The sequence below is a fragment of the Euphorbia lathyris genome, chromosome 1 (genome assembly GCF_963576675.1).
Source record: "Euphorbia lathyris chromosome 1, ddEupLath1.1, whole genome shotgun sequence".
NCBI lineage: Eukaryota > Viridiplantae > Streptophyta > Magnoliopsida > Malpighiales > Euphorbiaceae > Euphorbia > Euphorbia lathyris.
In genome coordinates, this window is record NC_088910.1 from 68,994,615 (window position 1) to 69,012,123 (window position 17,509).

Sequence of the window (17,509 nt, forward strand, 5' to 3'; positions counted from 1 at the left end):
GGACATTCATCATGCATCGTGCTGCCCAACGAAGGGAACAACATGTTCGAGGTGAAAGCATCTATGATACAAATGTTGCAGGCAGCCGTACAATTCAATGGATACCAGTCGGAAGATCCAAATGGGCATATTCTTGAATTTATCACGCTGTGCAACACTTTCAGATCAAACAGAGGCGTTGCTGACGACATAATCCTACTAAAGCTGTTTCCTTTTTCTCTAAGAGATAAAGCGAATAATTGGTTGAAAAACTTGCAACCAGGAATGATTACTACTTGGGAAGAAATGGCCAACGCTTTCTTAATGAAATATTTCCCACCAAGGCAAGCCATTAAGCTCAGAAACGAGGTTTCCCATTTCGTGCAAGAAGAGGATGAATCTTTAGCCGAGGCATGGGAAAGGTACAAGGAATTACTAAGGAGAGTCCCCAATCATGGCATCCCTATGTGGATGCAAATGCAGAACTTTTACAATGGGGTAACCAACATTTATAAGATCCAGATCGAGTCCATAGCCAATGGAAACCCCGAAGATCTAGAACCACAGGCCTTGTATGACCTTATTGAGAGAGTAGTAAGCACAAGTTATAACTGGCACTCCGCCAGAAGTGAAGGAAAAAGAGCGGGAAATGAAGATGTTGTGTCAAAATTGACAAGCCAGGTAGAACAGCTTGCCAGACAGCTCGGCAAGATAAATGTGTCCTCGATCCACAACGAACCACCATTCAATGACATTTGTGATTTTTGTGGAGGCCTTCATTTCAGCATCAACTGTCCCGGAGTTAAGCAGGGAAAGGGTGCACAGGTAGAATGTGATTATGCAGGGTATAATCAGAGGAATCCACCTAACCCGTATTCTAACACGTATAACCCTGCCACAAGAAATCATCCAAATTTCGGATGGACAGGCCAGCCCAACCAACAGGAACAATCGAGATATCAACAACAACAAGGAGGACACTACCAGAGGCAACCTCAGCAGCATTATAAACAACCTGTTCCACCAAAGGAAGACATAGAGCCAGATATGAAAACAATGATGATGCAGTTCATGAAAAAGACACAAGCATCAATTAAGAATCTAGAGACACAAGTCCACCAATTAGCTGCATCTACGTCAAAAGGGAATGGAATAACAACACAGAGCCAAACCCAAAGGGCGATGTCATGGCAATCACCCTGAGATCTGGTAAGCAAACTCAACCCATTATATCTACTGATGAAAATGCTGAATGCGCAGAAACATCCGAAGAAACTAAAGGAGGGCAGGAACAGACTGTTCCTAGTCAAGAAGAAACCAGGAAGACAAAATCTTCCAGTGAGCAGGATCAAGAGGAAAGCGGAAAGATGTACAAGCCACCTCCGCCGTATGTTCCGCCTGTGCCATATCCAACGCGGTTGATCAACAAAAAGCTGGAAGAACAGAATTCTAAGGTGTTAGACACCTTAAGGAAGTTGCACATCAACATTCCATTCGTCGAAGCACTTGCACAGATGCCGTCATATGCAAAATTCTTAAAAGATCTCATGTCAAACAAGAAAAAGCTGGAAAACATATCCATGATCCAACTCAACAGAGATTGTTCTTCAATACTCCAAAACAAGCAGCATCTACTGAAAAAGCTAAAAGATCCAGGGAGTTTTTCTATTCCTTGTTCAATTGGAAAGCTAAATATTGAAAATGCATTATGTGACCTAGGAGCTAGCATAAACCTAATGCCTTATTCTGTATATGCTAAACTTGGATTAGGAGAACCCCAGCCTACTCGTATGTCAATTCAGTTGGCCGATCGATCAGTATGTTACCCTAGGGGAGTGGTGGAAGATGTGTTGGTCAAAGTAGGAAAATTCATATTGCCTGTTGATTTTATCATAATGGACATAGATGAAGACCTGCATGTTCCTATTATCCTAGGTCGACCGTTTTTAGCCACGGGTAGAGCACTGATAGATGTGGGAGAGGGACAACTATTCTTGAGGATTAATGGGGAGGAAGTCATTTTTAAAATGAACGAGGCAATGATGCGAGCTAACAATAATGATGACACATGCTGTTTCTTGGATGAGTTTCAAAGTCTTTCTAATTTGTAGGAACAGGACACTCTGGAGACTCTATTGGGAGAAGAGGCACTACAACAAATCATCACTTGTGCCACGAATCATGCCACATGAATTCAAAATTCGTGGCGTATTTTCATTTAGCCACGGGAAAAAAAATAGATCCCACTGCAAACTTAGGATCTCCTTATATATTTATGCCACAGATAATTTTATATCGTGGAAAACATACACTTATGCCACAATAATTTTTTTCCGTGGCTAAATCTATTTATGCAATAAGAAAAATCACTATGAAATTCTATTATTATTTATAAAAATAATTTTTTTTCTTAAATTTTATTAAAATTCCATTGATTAATTTTTTACCCCAAAAAAATTTGGCTCATTAGTTATTTTTACATTAGCTAATATATGTTCCCTCCAAAAATTTGGGTTTGCCCCCAAAAATTCAAACCAAAATTTTAACATTACAAACACTCTCAATCCTATCAATTAAACTAAAATGAACAACAACCCTTCATCTCATCGTTTCATTAAACTCAGATACCCTTACTCATAAACCCATTACATTTCTTCTCCCTTAGGAACCCTAACTCACTGTGCCGAGTTCAATCAAGCTAAGAACTGTTCGACCTCCTGACTTATTTACCGCTCCTTCCCTGGGATTGTAGTTCAACCAGTCAGTGTAGCGTCGTGTCAAGGCGGAAGCTGCGAGTTCGAGTAACTTCCTTTCTTCCGTCTGAGGCTGGTCACCAGCCATCGTCCCTATGGTAATCTCTCTCTTCACTAATTTATCTATAGTTCTGTAACTTCTACTGTGATTTATGATTTTACTATTTTGTAACTTCTATTGTGATTTCTGAGTTTATGATTTCTGTTTGTCCATATTTATGCTATTCTTTTTCCGTTCTTGGTCTAATTGGTTAGGGTTCCTTTAGAAGATGCGTTTGATGTATTGTGTTACTGATGATTGTAATTTCTGTTGAATCGAATTTTCAATTGAATTTCTGAAAATGATTGTAATTTTGGGTTGTGGACAACTCAGTCTTTGCAATTACGGGATGATTAAATTTTAAAATGATGGAAAACCCTCTTTCTCACCCTGGGCCTATTAATTAAATTTATAATGATGGAAACCCCTCTTTCTTGCCCTCTACCTGCTAATGTATTATATGATTAAATTAAATTAAATTCATTGTGCTATTGACCATTTTCTAATTTTGGGGTTGTTTGATACTTTAAAGGGGCTGTATTGAAGGATGGATGAAATTTACATATCCTCAAGATAATATGAGCAATGGGGAATTTACATGCATAATAGAGTCTTTGGTTGAAAGATAATGTAAAAGATGAAGATAATTGTTGTTGTGTAATAGAGTAATTCAATTGCTATAGTGATATATTTTACATTTCCTAATCATAAATACATTGTAAATTCACCTACTTAAGCTTTTTTTTTTCTTTCTTAAGTTGTGTGTTTCATTTTTTTAATTACCCTTTATTATGCTATTTTTGATTTTGCAATACAAAAGAAATAGAGGAATGTTAGGATAAACAGAAGTAGCAAGGAACATTAAAAAGAGATGACAAGGGGAAATTAATGGCAAGGGTAATTAAATTTTGAAGGGAATTATAGATATAGAGAAGGTTGTATGATGCAATAGATAAGAGAATTTATAGTATAGATATGGGCATAATGCTTAGAATTTCTAATATTAATTTTTTGTGAACTTATTACTTTACATATATTTTAGAGCACCTTGCTAATCCTTATGTGAAGTCCTTTAATATCAGTTTATACCGACTTCAAACTGAAGCTGTGAAATTGAACATCTCACTTGTCTATTGGAGTACTGCAAGAAGTTGGAAGAAGATGCAAGTCAAAGGAAAATTGCTTTGACTTACAACATCCCTTGCTTTTGCTACAGGAGTCAGCTATTGCCATACCATGGCATGTTGCAGCATGTGCGATGTCCTAGTTTTACATTAATATACATTGCTTTGACTTACAACATCCCTTGCTTTTGCTGTAGGAAAATTGTCACATAGATCTCAAATTTAAAACACACTTTTAGATGGAAGCCCTACATTAAATATGTGATTTTGGATACTCCAAGGTTTGTTTTATTTTATTTTATTTTATCTAGCGTGAGTTTTCTTCCTTATTCAACCTTGAAAGATAAGTATTTAGTTGGTATGCAAACTGTTTGCTTGAACTAAGAATGCACTTAAATCATCAGACAACATGAACAAGTATTGGAAAATACACTAATGATTTCCTTTCAAGAAATCAAATCCTCCTCCTATCTTAACTTGGTTATGTAATGGTTCATCGGTTTTAGATTGCAGGTTTAAATATGTGATTTTGGATACTCCAAGGTTTGTTTTATTTTATTTTATTTTATCTAGCGTGAGTTTTCTTCCTTATTCAACCTTGAAAGATAAGTATTTAGTTGGTATGCAAACTGTTTGCTTGAACTAAGAATGCACTTAAATCATCAGACAACATGAACAAGTATTGGAAAATACACTAATGATTTCCTTTCAAGAAATCAAATCCTCCTCCTATCTTAACTTGGTTATGTAATGGTTCATCGGTTTTAGATTGCAGGTGTTTGGTGACGTGGGGGTGAAAGTGACACTATATGTAATGTTGGTGGGAGCATACCCTTTTGAAGATCATGAAGATCCTATAAACTTCTGCAAAACTATCGAGGTGAGTTTCTTCCAATGATCACAATAAATATTCTTTTCTCTTATGGTACCGAATTCAAATTCATACTTGAAACTGGTTTAGAGAATAATGAGTGTTTAGTACTCCATATCGAACTATGTACGGCTTTCTGCAGATTGCAAGCATCTCTTGTCTTATATTTTCGTTGCTAACAGTGTTGCTTATGTTAAATCATAGTTGTTTATTAATCATGAACATGATTGTTGTCGTATTTAGGTATGGTAATGCTTAGTAGATTTTACTACAATCTTTATAATGTAAAGGGATAAGGTACCAAAATAGGCCCATGGTTTTTGGGGAAGTATCAATTTAGGCTTCACGTACAAAATAACACCAATATAGGCTTAACTTTTAAAAAATTGTATCAATTTAGGCATCGATAACGGATTGGACGCGTCATTCCTATTACTCGGTTAAGTTCTGATTTCTCCCTCCACGTACAATTGACAGAATTTAACGGGGTAATATCAATGACATGTCTTGTTCCGTTATCGAGGCATTAATTGATACATTTTTTAAACGTTAAGCCTATATTGGTGCTATTTTGTACGCGGAGCCTAAATTGATACTTCTCCAAAAACCATAGACCAATTTTGGTACCTTATCCCAAATGCAAATGACTGACATTGCTGACACTGATTTTGCAAAACTCCTACTAATTATTCAACAAAACAGGGCACAAATTGATTAGTTGAATTGACATATTTTGTTGCATTGTCATTCTTTTAACTCTTATTTTTTTTTATCATAAGGTAGTTGTTTCTGTGAAAATATATTTTTGAGAGAATGCTATAGTTTATTTTGAACTCGTGATTTGCAAGAAGTATATAGCTTTGAGACTCTAAAATGCTTTAAGCTACTCCTATATATATATTTAGTGCTATATTCCTATTTTTACATGCAATTTTTTTGATTATAACTTTTTTTCTCTTAATATATGATTGTTTGAGACTTGCAGAAATCAAGGAGCTGATAGATGAGGTGCAATTTTGAAAAGCGGATTATATTCAATTCTACGTTTTCTGTCACTATTATTCGTATAAGTGGTACACTAACAAGGAATATAAGCTTTGTGTATCTTAACTTTAAACTTGGAGTTTTATTAATATATATATTGTAATTGGCAATTTTTTTTTGCGTTTCCACTAGTTTTTTTTAATTGGAGAATAAAATGATTGATATTTATTTAATAATTATTTTTTTTTGGTTAAGAATGGTTAAAATTTTAGACTTTGTTTATTTTTTATTCTTTTTTTAAATTGATTTTCATGTAGCTCATTTCAATCAAAAGTTCATATAATAATAATAATATAATATTAATAATAATGAAAAAGTAAAAGCTAATTAAAAATAAATTACCAAAATTTGATCAAATTTGTCACGATTATACTCGTAGCTAAATAAGGAATCTAGCCACGAGTGTTTTATTTTTTTGCCACGGTTATGCTCGTGGTTAAGTGGGATTGGTTGCTATGGGCCACTATATATTGCCACGGGTATTTTACTCTTGCCACAATTTTGCTCGTGGCAAAGGGATATAATTAGCCACAGATTTTTCCGCGGCATAAAAACCAATTTATGCCACGACCTTTATTTTCCCGTGGCAACTATCTAGCCACGCTCACTTGCGCCACGGGAGTACCCACCTTGAATTTTCGTGGCTAAATATCATAGCCACGGAAATATTACACTTGGGCCATGATTCTAACCGTGGCGCAAGTGATGATTTGTTGTAGTGAGGTGAACTTATGTGAAGGAACAGGCTGTTCCAATGAATCCAACTTACCTACACCTCCTTTCGATCCTACTGTTCCCACTCATCAAGAACCACCGGAGATACCAACTGTGCCAGTATCTAAACCAGAATTGAAACCGTTACCTGCACACCTCGAGTATGCCTTCCTGGAACCACCTAGCGGGAGTCCAGTTATTATATCCTCAAAGTTAACTCCTGATCAGAAAGCGCAACTTATGGAAGTTCTGCGAAGGAACAAGGATGCAATCGCGTGGAAAATTGATGATATCAAAGGTATCAGTCCAGCAGTTTGTGTCCACAGAATCTTGATGGAGAAGGAGCACAAGCCATCTGTCCAACCGCAACGCAGATTGAACCCCCACATGAAGGAGGTCGTGCGAAAAGAGGTGATCAAGCTGCTGGATGCCGGTATTATTTACCCAATTTCTGATAGTGTGTGGACCAGCCCTGTTCACGTTGTACCAAAGAAGGGAGGAACAACCGTAGTACTCAACGAGAAAGACGAGTTGGTTCCTACAAGAACCATAATAGGATGGCGAGTTTGTGTGGATTACAGAAAGCTCAACAAAGCCACAAGGAAGGATCACTTTCCTTTGCCCTTCATTGACCAGATGTTAGAACGGTTAGCGGGGTATGCATTCTATTGCTTCCTCGACGGTTACTCGGGGTACAATCAGATTGCAATTCATTGTGAGGATCAGGAAAAGACAACATTCACATGTCCATACGGGACCTATGCCTACCGGCGAATGCCGTTTGGACTTTGTAACGCTCCAGCCACGTTTCAAAGATGCATGATGTCTATATTTCATGACATGGTGGAGCGAACTGTAGAAATATTCATGGACGACTTCTCTGTTTATGGAAACTCTTTTGAGAGCTGTCTAAACAACCTCGAGGCCGTGCTTGTGCGATGCAAGGAGACCCACTTGGTCTTGAATTGGGAGAAATGCCACTTCATGGTTATAGGTGGAGTTGTTCTCGGGCATAAAATTTCAGAAAAGGGGATGGAAGTGGATAAAGCTAAGGTGGAAGTGATAGAAAAGCTTGCTGTTCCGGTAAATGTAAAAGATGTGCGAAGTTTTCTGGGGCACGCAGGGTTTTACCGCAGGTTTATCAAAGATTTTTCAAAGATTGCACTGCCCTTGTCAGCATTACTTCATAAGGATGCGGAATTTTCTTTTGATGCAAGCTGTCTAAAGGCGTTCGAACTGTTGAAAGGCAAGCTGATCAACTCGCCTATACTGGCAGGACCCGACTGGGAACAGCCTTTTGAGATGATGTGTGATGCAAGCGATACATGTGTGGGAGCTGTTCTGGGGCAGAGGGTTGAGAAGAAATTTCGACCTATCTATTATGCAAGCAAAACATTAACCGAGACCCAGCAGAATTACACCACGACGGAAAAAGAGCTCCTCGCAGTTGTGTATGCTTTCGACAAATTTCGCCCCTACTTGGTGCTATCAAAAGTCATTGTTCACACAGACCATGCTGCACTACGCTACCTGTTCACCAAGAAGGATGCAAAACCAAGGCTGATACGGTGGTTGCTTTTACTTCAAGAGTTCGATCTCGAAATTAAGGATAAGAAGGGAACAAAAAATGTAGCAGCTAATAATTTGTCAAGAATTCCTCACCAAAGCAACCAAGAACAACCTGAGATTTTGGAGAGTTTTCCAGACGAACGTCTCTATATTGCACAGCCTGCTCCGTGGTTTGCGAACATTGCCAATTATCTAGCCAGTTCACTTAAGCCTCACAACCTGTCCACTAATCAAAGGAGGAAGTTCTATGTTGAAATTAAATATTATTTTTGGGAGGACCCCTATCTTTTCAGGTTGTGTGCCGACCAAATTATTCGAAGATGTATATCTCAAGAGGAGGGATAGGCTGTTCTAAGCCATTGTCATGACCGAGAAGCTGGAGGACACCATAGCGCTAGCAGAACTGCAGCAAAAGTACTTCAATCAGGTTTTTTCTGGCCAACACTCTTTAAAGATGCCAATCTGTTCGTTCGCACTTGCAATGAGTGCCAACAAACAGGCAATATCTCAGCTAGAAATGCGATGGCCCTCAACAACATAGTTGTTTGTGAAATTTTTGATATATGGGGCATAGATTTTATGGGTCCATTCCCTACATCTTTTGGGCATAAATATATCTTAGTAGCTGTTGATTATGTGAGCAAGTGGGTTGAAGTAATGGCTAGTCCCACCAATGACGCCCGTGTGGTTGTACAATTCCTAAAAAGGCTGTTTGCCAGATTCGGTGTCCCACGAGTGATCATTAGTGATCAAGGAACCCACTTCTGTAATGCCAAATTTGAGAAGCTGATGGGCAAGCTTGGAGTCTCTCACAGAATTGCCACACCTTACCATCCACAAACAAGTGGACAGGTGGAGATTTCCAATCGTGAAATCAAAAGAATTTTAGAAAAAACTGTTGGCAGTTTTAGGAGAGACTGGGCAAACAAGCTGGACGATGCTCTTTGGGCATATAGGACGGCCTATAAAACACCAATCGGAATGTCTCCGTTTAGATTGTTATACGGCAAGTCTTGTCACTTGCCAGTTGAAATGGAACACGGGGCCTTTTGGGCATTAACCTTCTTAAATTTTGAGCAACAGGCTGTGGGAGACCAACGAAGACTTCAACTATGTGATATGGAGGAGTTCAGGCTGTTTTCATATGAGAATGCGGTGAATTACAAAGACAAGACCAAGATGTGGCACGATAGAAAAATCCAGATAAAGACATTTCACGAAGGACAAAGAGTTCTCTTGTACAATTCGAGACTCAGGTTGTTTCCTGTGAAGCTTAAATCAAGATGGACGGGACCTTATCTGGTGAACAAGGTGTTTGGTCATGGTGCAGTTGAAATTGGCAAGGAGGGTCAGGAACCTTTTAAGATGAATGGGCAAAGATTGAAACCCTATCTAGAGAACGATCACACAAGGAAGATCGATACAGTTCACTTCCAAGACCCCCCAAGCCAGTAGAAACACAAACAGGGTGTTCGCTACAAACACCAATTGTAGCACAAGTAACTTCGCATTTAAATTAGTTTGCATTTCAAATTTTGTTAAAGGTAGTTTAGATCCATTTTGTGTCGTGCAATGGTCCGTATTATGCATCTCCAGCGCAAGCAAAGATGTAAAACTTATACCTTTCCACAAGGATTAAGTTTTACGTTTTTACTTGTTCAAATAAGGAGTTGATTTACCTTTCCATGGACAGACTGTCCATGGAAACTGGGAGGCGAACTAAAAGTCTGAAAAAGTAGAATGTCTCATCATAGGTCACTAGGTACTTCTTTCACATGCTCTCCTTTCCTCGATAAAATCCAACGGATGGGGGAGTCATAAATTCAAATTTTGAAGCGTGACCGTTCGTCGCCCTAGGGTCTCTACATGTAACGCGCCTTTTGCCAACCACTTGTCTAGGTGGCGTCCTTTGGACCGCTCTCATAAAGGCGGGTTGGCAACATGACGTTTCATTTCCTCTCCCTACTTAAAGAGACCAACAAAAAATACGGCCCCTCGTTCGACTTGTATTATTTTCACACTTTTATTTCACGGTTCACCACATGCTCTGTGCTCTTTATCATTGGGAAACCCTATTTAGACTTGAGCGCAAGATGAGAACTCGTGGATCTGGCAAGCAGGTAAAAATCGAAGGATCCACGAAGAAAGAAAAAGCTAAGGGCAAAATGACAGGAACAAGCACAGTTGCTTTCATCCCTGACGAAAAATTGGTGAAAAAGCTGTCTCAGTTCAAAGATGTTGCAGTGCAGACATACTACGAGGAACTTGCGCAACTTGAATTCGGGCCTGTGAGAATAGTTTGCTGGGAGACCTTGAAGAAGCTAAAACTCGACGTGTGTGTGCAGAAACTCATAGAGGTAGGCCATTTCGGCTGTTTCTTTGAAATAATGGAGCCGGCCTACAAAGAACTCACGTTGGAATTCCTGGCTACGTTTAAGCACCATCCCGAGATCACAGACCCGGACGAGGAAAGAAAGTTTAGTTTCAGACTAATGACTCACACCCAGCGGCCTTCATTGAACATGTTCAATAGTCTATTGGGTGCCACAGATGACGATGATCTAGAGTCGGAAAGTTACAAGGAGGCGTTCACTAAAACCCCTAATGTGTTTGACCCACAAGCTTTTTGGCAATCTATTTCGAACCAGCCGAGGTATGACGGTAGTGTTTCCAAGGCGTCGAATATTGATGACTATGTCGTCCGTTACCTACATAAACTGGTCTCTGGCATCATCTTTGCCCGCGAAAACCAGGCCACTATTCCCCATGCCGACCTTACGGCTCTGTGGAGTATGACAACCGGGCCTAGAATGAATTTAGGCTATTGGTTTGGGGAGTACATTGCCAACTTTGGAAAGAAGAATTCCTCGGTCATTTGTTGTGGGACTATCGTGACTCGGATTCCAGTTGAGATTGGAGTTTTTAAGCCAGAGGACCGCACCCGGCTCACTGTTATGAACCACCCTTACCAGATTGATTTAAGGAGCATACATAGCATGTTGTTTGGGAAAATGGTGAATGGGAAGTGGGTCTGGATGGCAGACTTTGTTGAATCAAGGAGAGTCGAAAGCCGAAAGAGAAAGAGTGAACCTACTGTTTATGTCTCCTCTGAGTCCGAGCAAGTTGAGCACGACAAAGACCTGGCCTTTTACATGAAATGTGCAAAGCTCACCAATGATGATATTGTATGTAAGTTCAATGCCCTGTTTGCGCAAAATGTAGCTAACCGAGACCAGATCCATGCCCTTGAGCATAAAACTGCTATTCTGCAAAGTGAGGTGGATATGTTGAAGCACCTCTGTGTAGTAGAGCATGGGCGGGAAAGTCCTTCGGGTACTTCGATTAAAAGTCCAGTAAGAGCGAAATCTGCTGCCCCTGAAACACATACCGCTACCTCCTCGAAAGGGGATGGTACTACTCCGGCTGTGGATCGAGAGGTTGAGTCCTCTCGTTCCCCACTTTTCTAAACCTTCACACTTGTCGCTATCCAAGCATCCGGTAACACTTATAACCCTTCTTTACAATTATTGTTACACTCCAATGCGATCATGTTATGATTTTTTTTCTCCCGTTTTTAGTGTAACATTGGGGACAATGTTGATTTTTCTTTGGGGGTGGGATGCATGCATTTAAACTGCAAATGTGCATAACATGATAAAAAGATGAAACATGCTGTTGTTATAGAATGATATGTTTGACAAATACCCTCTAATAAATCTCGACGTCCGCTTTAAGCAAATTATCCGTTATTTGTTTTCTTGTAATCATCTCATTCTCTTGTCTAATTCCTAGCTGTTTTTGCTTTTGTGATTGCGATTTGAGGTATTAGCTTTGTGTAATTATTTGAACTCCCAAATCGAGAAGTTCTAAAAATTTTTAAGTTTTAAATCAATCTTCACTTAAAGAATCTCCTGCTCCAATGCAAAAGCCCTAAAATGTGAGAACTTGAGCCTACATTAGCATGAAAATGCATTGTTTCTTCATGAGAGGGCTAGTGCATATTGTCCTTAGGTAGGTATTGCTTTGGTTGCCTAGTCAAAATGGTAAAATTATGGAAGAACATAGGAGGAAAAAGGCGTTTAGATCCCAAATTCACTCCACAAAAAGCCTACCCGTGCTTTGCACCCACATTTTTAGGATATCCAACTTGAGCCTGAGCCTATTCTTTCTTAAACACTACGAAAAGGAACCAATTCCCTTCACTGAAATCCCAAAATACCTTGAATTTGTCTCATGCCTCAGAACAAGCTGATCTAGTTAAAGAAAAAAAATACAATTTTAAGAATTTCTGAGTGTATAAAAATAAAATTGTTGAATTGATGACATCTGAGGAATGATGATTGAGTGATGTTTTGTTGTATTCTCAGAACATATGTTCATATCTTGAGCCTGAAATGAAATGTTTGAATTGGTTGCCTCTTGTGTGTTTGAAGGTTAGTTTGGCCAATGTTGTAAAACAAACTGTGCAGAGTAATAAAGTGGAACAAGTTCACTAAATGTTTAAAATGTAATTAAGTTGAATCGCTTGGCATGTGGACATAATCCTTACACACAAATAGCCATTCATTTCCATACCCTGGCCTTAGCTTAACGGTACAACCTATGTGTAAGACCTTTAGACTATGTTCGGGAAACTTTTGATCCATCGAGACAGGGCCAATAAGCAATGTCATAACCTAACGCTGATTGTACTAAGTTGAGGAGTGATGATCCTTTCCCTTATGGCAACAAAGGCCATTTGAGAGTGAGTGAATCTTCCTGAACTTAGTGAGGCTTGGAGCATTGCAGGTGGTTTAATTGATGATTGAGGTTCAACTTGAAGCTTTGAGGAACTTCATCAGAAAGGGATAAAAATTTTAACTCTAGCGAAAAAAACCTCATTAGCAATCATGATCTGCTCAAAAAGTTTTCTGTCGTAAATTCTTTCTGTTTGAATCATTTTTCTAAATTTGTTTCGCCTGTTCATCCTTGTTCTATAAATTTTCTTCCATTATTCATACCTAATCCCTTGTGATGTTGTTATTGTCTTTTTGTTTACTTGAGGACAAGTAAGGATTTTATTTGGGGGTATTTGTTAGGCATGAATATGACTGCAATTAAACAGCATGTTAATAACAATTTGTGTGTGATTTAGGCGAAATATTCCTAAATAAAAGAACTTATAAGTGTTTTATGCAGATTTGTATTGATTAAGTCAAAGGGGCTACCACACAGCCTGTTTTGCAACGAACCTTGAGGAGTAGAGCAACTTTTGATCCAGCGGATCTCCACTGCGTACCTGATGACGGATGGCGACTGGACAAGTGGCAGGAGCGGCGTGGCAGTGACAGCAGGCGTAGGAAAGGCAGAAAAGCAACATGATGACAAGATGGATCACCCCCTTGAGTGTTCAAGGGTCAAATTAGAACTAATCATTTCCTAAGTAACTTAGCTGTAGAAAAACAATCTTTTGTAATATTTTGTGGTACGGCTCGTATTTCTCCCTTTATATAGACGTAGTGGGGAGAAGGAGAGGGTACCTTTTTGACTTCGGATAATCGTTTAACTAGAATTTTGGCTTCTTGGAGAGAGAGGAAGCTCTCTAAGGGAGATGACTCCATCAATAGAGGTTTGTGGAATTAACTCAGGCTGTTCACTCTATACTATGAGTGAGTAGTCATTTTGAATGGGTTTGGCCAGTTAGGGCCGGTTATGTAAGTCTTCTATTATCTTATTTATGAATGAATGGTGATATATTATATCGTGCTTGATGAATCTTTAACTCCATTGCTTAAGGCATGTATGTTAGTGTTAGATGCATGATAGGAAACTGCTTTCATCTTCACGGAACTATTTGTCAAGCATTCAACCCCGAAACAGAGATGTCAGGAGGTTGTATCAAGGGTTTTCTTAACAGAAATGCTGTTTCGATCGTAATGCAAGAAAGAACCAACTTTAGGGATGCTTGAGGTTGTAGTACATCTTAGAATCTTAAGAACACACGAGAGTTGACTTAAGTGAGCATTAAAGCAGAGACCTTGACTTCACTTTACGTCATTCATGAATAAATAGGGTGTTTGGAGACTGAAAGTAACCTGTTCCGCTGTGCTTAACCTGTTCTGCCTTTTACCGTCATTAAGTACTTCTTTTAATCAGCTAAATCATTGACTTTGTTACTATTTAAACAACAACTCTCCATTTAAAGAATACACACACCACGAACACCCTGTTCTACAAAGTATTTCTTATTAACTTTGGTCCTCAATCCCTGTGGATACGATACTTGACTTATCACTTTATTACTTGTATCTAGTACACTTGCTAGAGTCCATTCAGGAGACAACATTTAACTTGTTCCTCCATGAAAATTTTGTGTGTGCAAATGGAAGGGCTTATTCCTTTGATGTCCGCCAATGTCCATCCGAAAGCTTTCTTGTGATCTTTGAGCACCTTGATCAATTTTTCTTCCATTTCACCTGTCAAAGAAGAAGAAATTACAACAGGTAAGTTTGAGTTTTCACTTAAAAATGCATATTTCAAATGAGATGCTAAGGGTTTAAGGTCTAATTCGGGTGGCTCCTCCAATGATGATTGTTAAGCCCAAAATATACCTAAAATATCATTAGTATTTACATCAGTTTTGCTACAAATTCGTACTGTTTATATCTGTTTAGCGTACTTTTACTTCCGAATATGTTTCTTTCATGCAAGGTACCTAAATATTTGGTAAAATCCAAATAGGAACGAAAAGAGGTTAAAAACGGAAGAAAAACCCTACAAAAGGAGTCAAAGACGACGAAAATCAAACGCACCGAAACGAGGACGAGGATGAAGTCAGAAACGGAGAAATATCCTCCGTGTCGCGACCGAGAATCCTCCATTCTCGGTCGGGACACGTGTTGCCTAGTTCTTTCCTTCACCATTTCGAAGACTTAATATATGTTCCCCCATTCTCGGCCGAGAATATACATTCTCGGTAAGTTCAAATTTCTAGGAAACATACTTCGCACATGTTCGTTTTTGACGGAACATGTCCATTCGATTGGATAAGAACGCCTCTTCACAAGCAGACACGTTCCTTAGACACAACTCCTCAACATCTATAAATAGAGAGTTGATTTCAGAGTTAAGATATATTGAAGAGAAGACTTAGTACAGAATTTATGCAGAAATTCTGAGTCAAGCGATTCAGAGTTAGAAGTTCGATTTTGTAAAAAGCAATATGATGTACACACATTGTTTATCAAATAATTACAAACAAAGTAGCATTTAGATTTGTTCATATTAGTTTACATTTTGGTAGTAGATAGACCAATCTCTATTCCAAAGATTCAGCGAGAAGATTTAGTAGAGGATTCGCCCCGGAGCCTGACAAACTCTAATGAGGTTCAAGGAAAGGATTGACAAACCGTTCGCTTGAAAGTCGTCGAAAGCTTCCATGCTTCTTGTTCTCTGTAAACTTGTATCAAATTCATACTTCATCTAATAAAGTTTATTCTATTCAATAGATTTTTATGTAGCCCTTATGGTAAATGATCCGAAGTGAGTTCTGGTGTTTTCATTAAAACGTAGTTGAATTCAAAATCTTTACAAGGAAACTTTGTTGAACACTTAGGCAAATTGGTATCTTGGATAAAGTATCTATTTGGTTAAGGAAGCAATCTAACCAGTTAGGGGATTGTTGCGTTCAAGGCCTTTTAATTGAAGGAGTTTATGTTATTACATTTATTTAATTTGTACAAAGTTTAAAGTTGTTTTCTTTGCTTAATGCAAACGAATACATTTATTCACTTTTCTAAAGCACTAAACGTTTCTGTCTTGTAAATTCATCCTTAAATCAGAAGTGATTTCTAACATTCTTCATACTCTAATCTAATTCTTATTCTATCAATTTCAAAACCAAATCCAATTAAACGATTTTACATATTATAAACCTTGAAAGTAAATCAAACTGAATTAAAATAAGTTTTTGTTAAAAAGCGTTCCCTGTGGGTTCGATATCTTTTATTACTACAAGCGTATACCGTGCACTTGAGGAAATCGCCCAACAAGTTTTTGACGCTGTTGCCGAGGAACGCCAAAATTTTTAACAAAAATTTAGATTTTTCGTGTTTTATTTCGAATCTAGGTTTACACATACTTATTCAAACTTTTATATTTTATTTATTTCGAATTACTAACATATTTATTTTTCAAATTCTGTTTTGAAGGTAGTTTCGGTTCGTGCAAGATTTCAAGTTCATGCGCAGTTCTCGAAGATTAGGCACTACACCAGACCCTATAGACCCAGAAATTGAAAGAACCATTAAAAAGAACAAGAAAAACAAAAACAAAACTCTCATAAAAACTAGAGATACCGAGAAAAGATGGCAGATCCACCAACACTTATGGATTACGCTAGGCCAGGAGTGGCCGGTGTGACCAACATCATAGTTAGACCCAGAATTGCCGTAAACCAATTTGAAATTAAGCCCGCTTTGCTTAATATGTTACAAAATAATGTGACGTTTTATGGGTTACCTAACGAAAATCCTAACACCCACTTGACGAATTTCCTTGAAATTTGTGACACTTTTAAAATAACAGACGTGACTGCCGAAGCAATCAAACTTGGGAACAATTAGCCCAAGCGTTTTTATCAAAATATTTTCCTTTAGCAAAAACCGCAAGAGTCATAAAAGAGTTAACATCTTTTTCTCAAAATGATAATGAAACTCTTTATGAGGCTTGGGAACGTTTTAAAGAACTTCAACGTTTATGCCCATACCACCACTTGCCCGATGCACTTTTAATGCAAACATTTTATAATGGTTTAAACCATACAACTAGAGGTTCATTAGATGCTATATCGGGAGGGTTATTTATGAAGAAGACATCTGCCCAAGCAAGAGAACTTTTGGAGGAAATGGCGTTAAACAGCAGTATGTGGCCCGCGGAACGTGGACACATACCGGTGGCGAAACCATCATCCTCAAACACATCATCCGTTAAAGGTATAATAAATCTTGATCCAGTTGCGATGTTACAAGCCCAATTTTCTGCCTTATCGCATAAAATTGATAGGTTTATGGCACCGTGCGATTCTAATGGTAATCCAATCCAAGCGGATGTGGATTATGAAGGTATGAGCGAGAATGAACAGGTAAATTTTGTCCAAGGGCAAAACCAAACTAATAACCCTTATTCCAATACTTATAATCCTGGATGGAGAAATCATCCTAACTTTAACTGGTAGGATAATAATAATGCGAATACTAATCAAAATCGTACCAATAATTATCAAAATCAATCAAGAGATACGATTGGTACTTTATCTTCTAAAATCGACAAATTCATAGATGCTATGAGTGGAAAAATAAGTAATCACAGCGATGATTTTAAACGGATCGAGAATAAATTAGATCAACTTATTAAAAACCATTCATCTAGTATCCAT

At 38.3% G+C, this 17,509-nt stretch overlaps 1 long non-coding RNA gene and 2 other non-coding genes across 3 annotated transcripts; 1 reads left to right on the top strand and 2 right to left on the bottom strand.

The window, feature by feature from the left end:
• Window positions 1-333: 333 nt before the first annotated feature.
• LOC136215899 (small nucleolar RNA R71) lies at window positions 334-440 on the bottom strand. Its single transcript, XR_010682902.1, has one exon. It is a non-coding gene; the product is annotated as a small nucleolar RNA R71 (small nucleolar RNA).
• A 2,113-nt stretch (window positions 441-2,553) lies between these two features.
• On the top strand, window positions 2,554-5,953 carry LOC136209956 (uncharacterized). Its single transcript, XR_010677743.1, has 3 exons — window positions 2,554-2,830; window positions 4,665-4,776; window positions 5,753-5,953. It is a non-coding gene; the product is annotated as an uncharacterized lncRNA (long non-coding RNA).
• A 10,788-nt stretch (window positions 5,954-16,741) lies between these two features.
• On the bottom strand, window positions 16,742-16,848 carry LOC136215949 (small nucleolar RNA R71). The gene has a single exon (XR_010682951.1). It is a non-coding gene; the product is annotated as a small nucleolar RNA R71 (small nucleolar RNA).
• Between the last annotated feature and the right edge of the window lie 661 nt (window positions 16,849-17,509).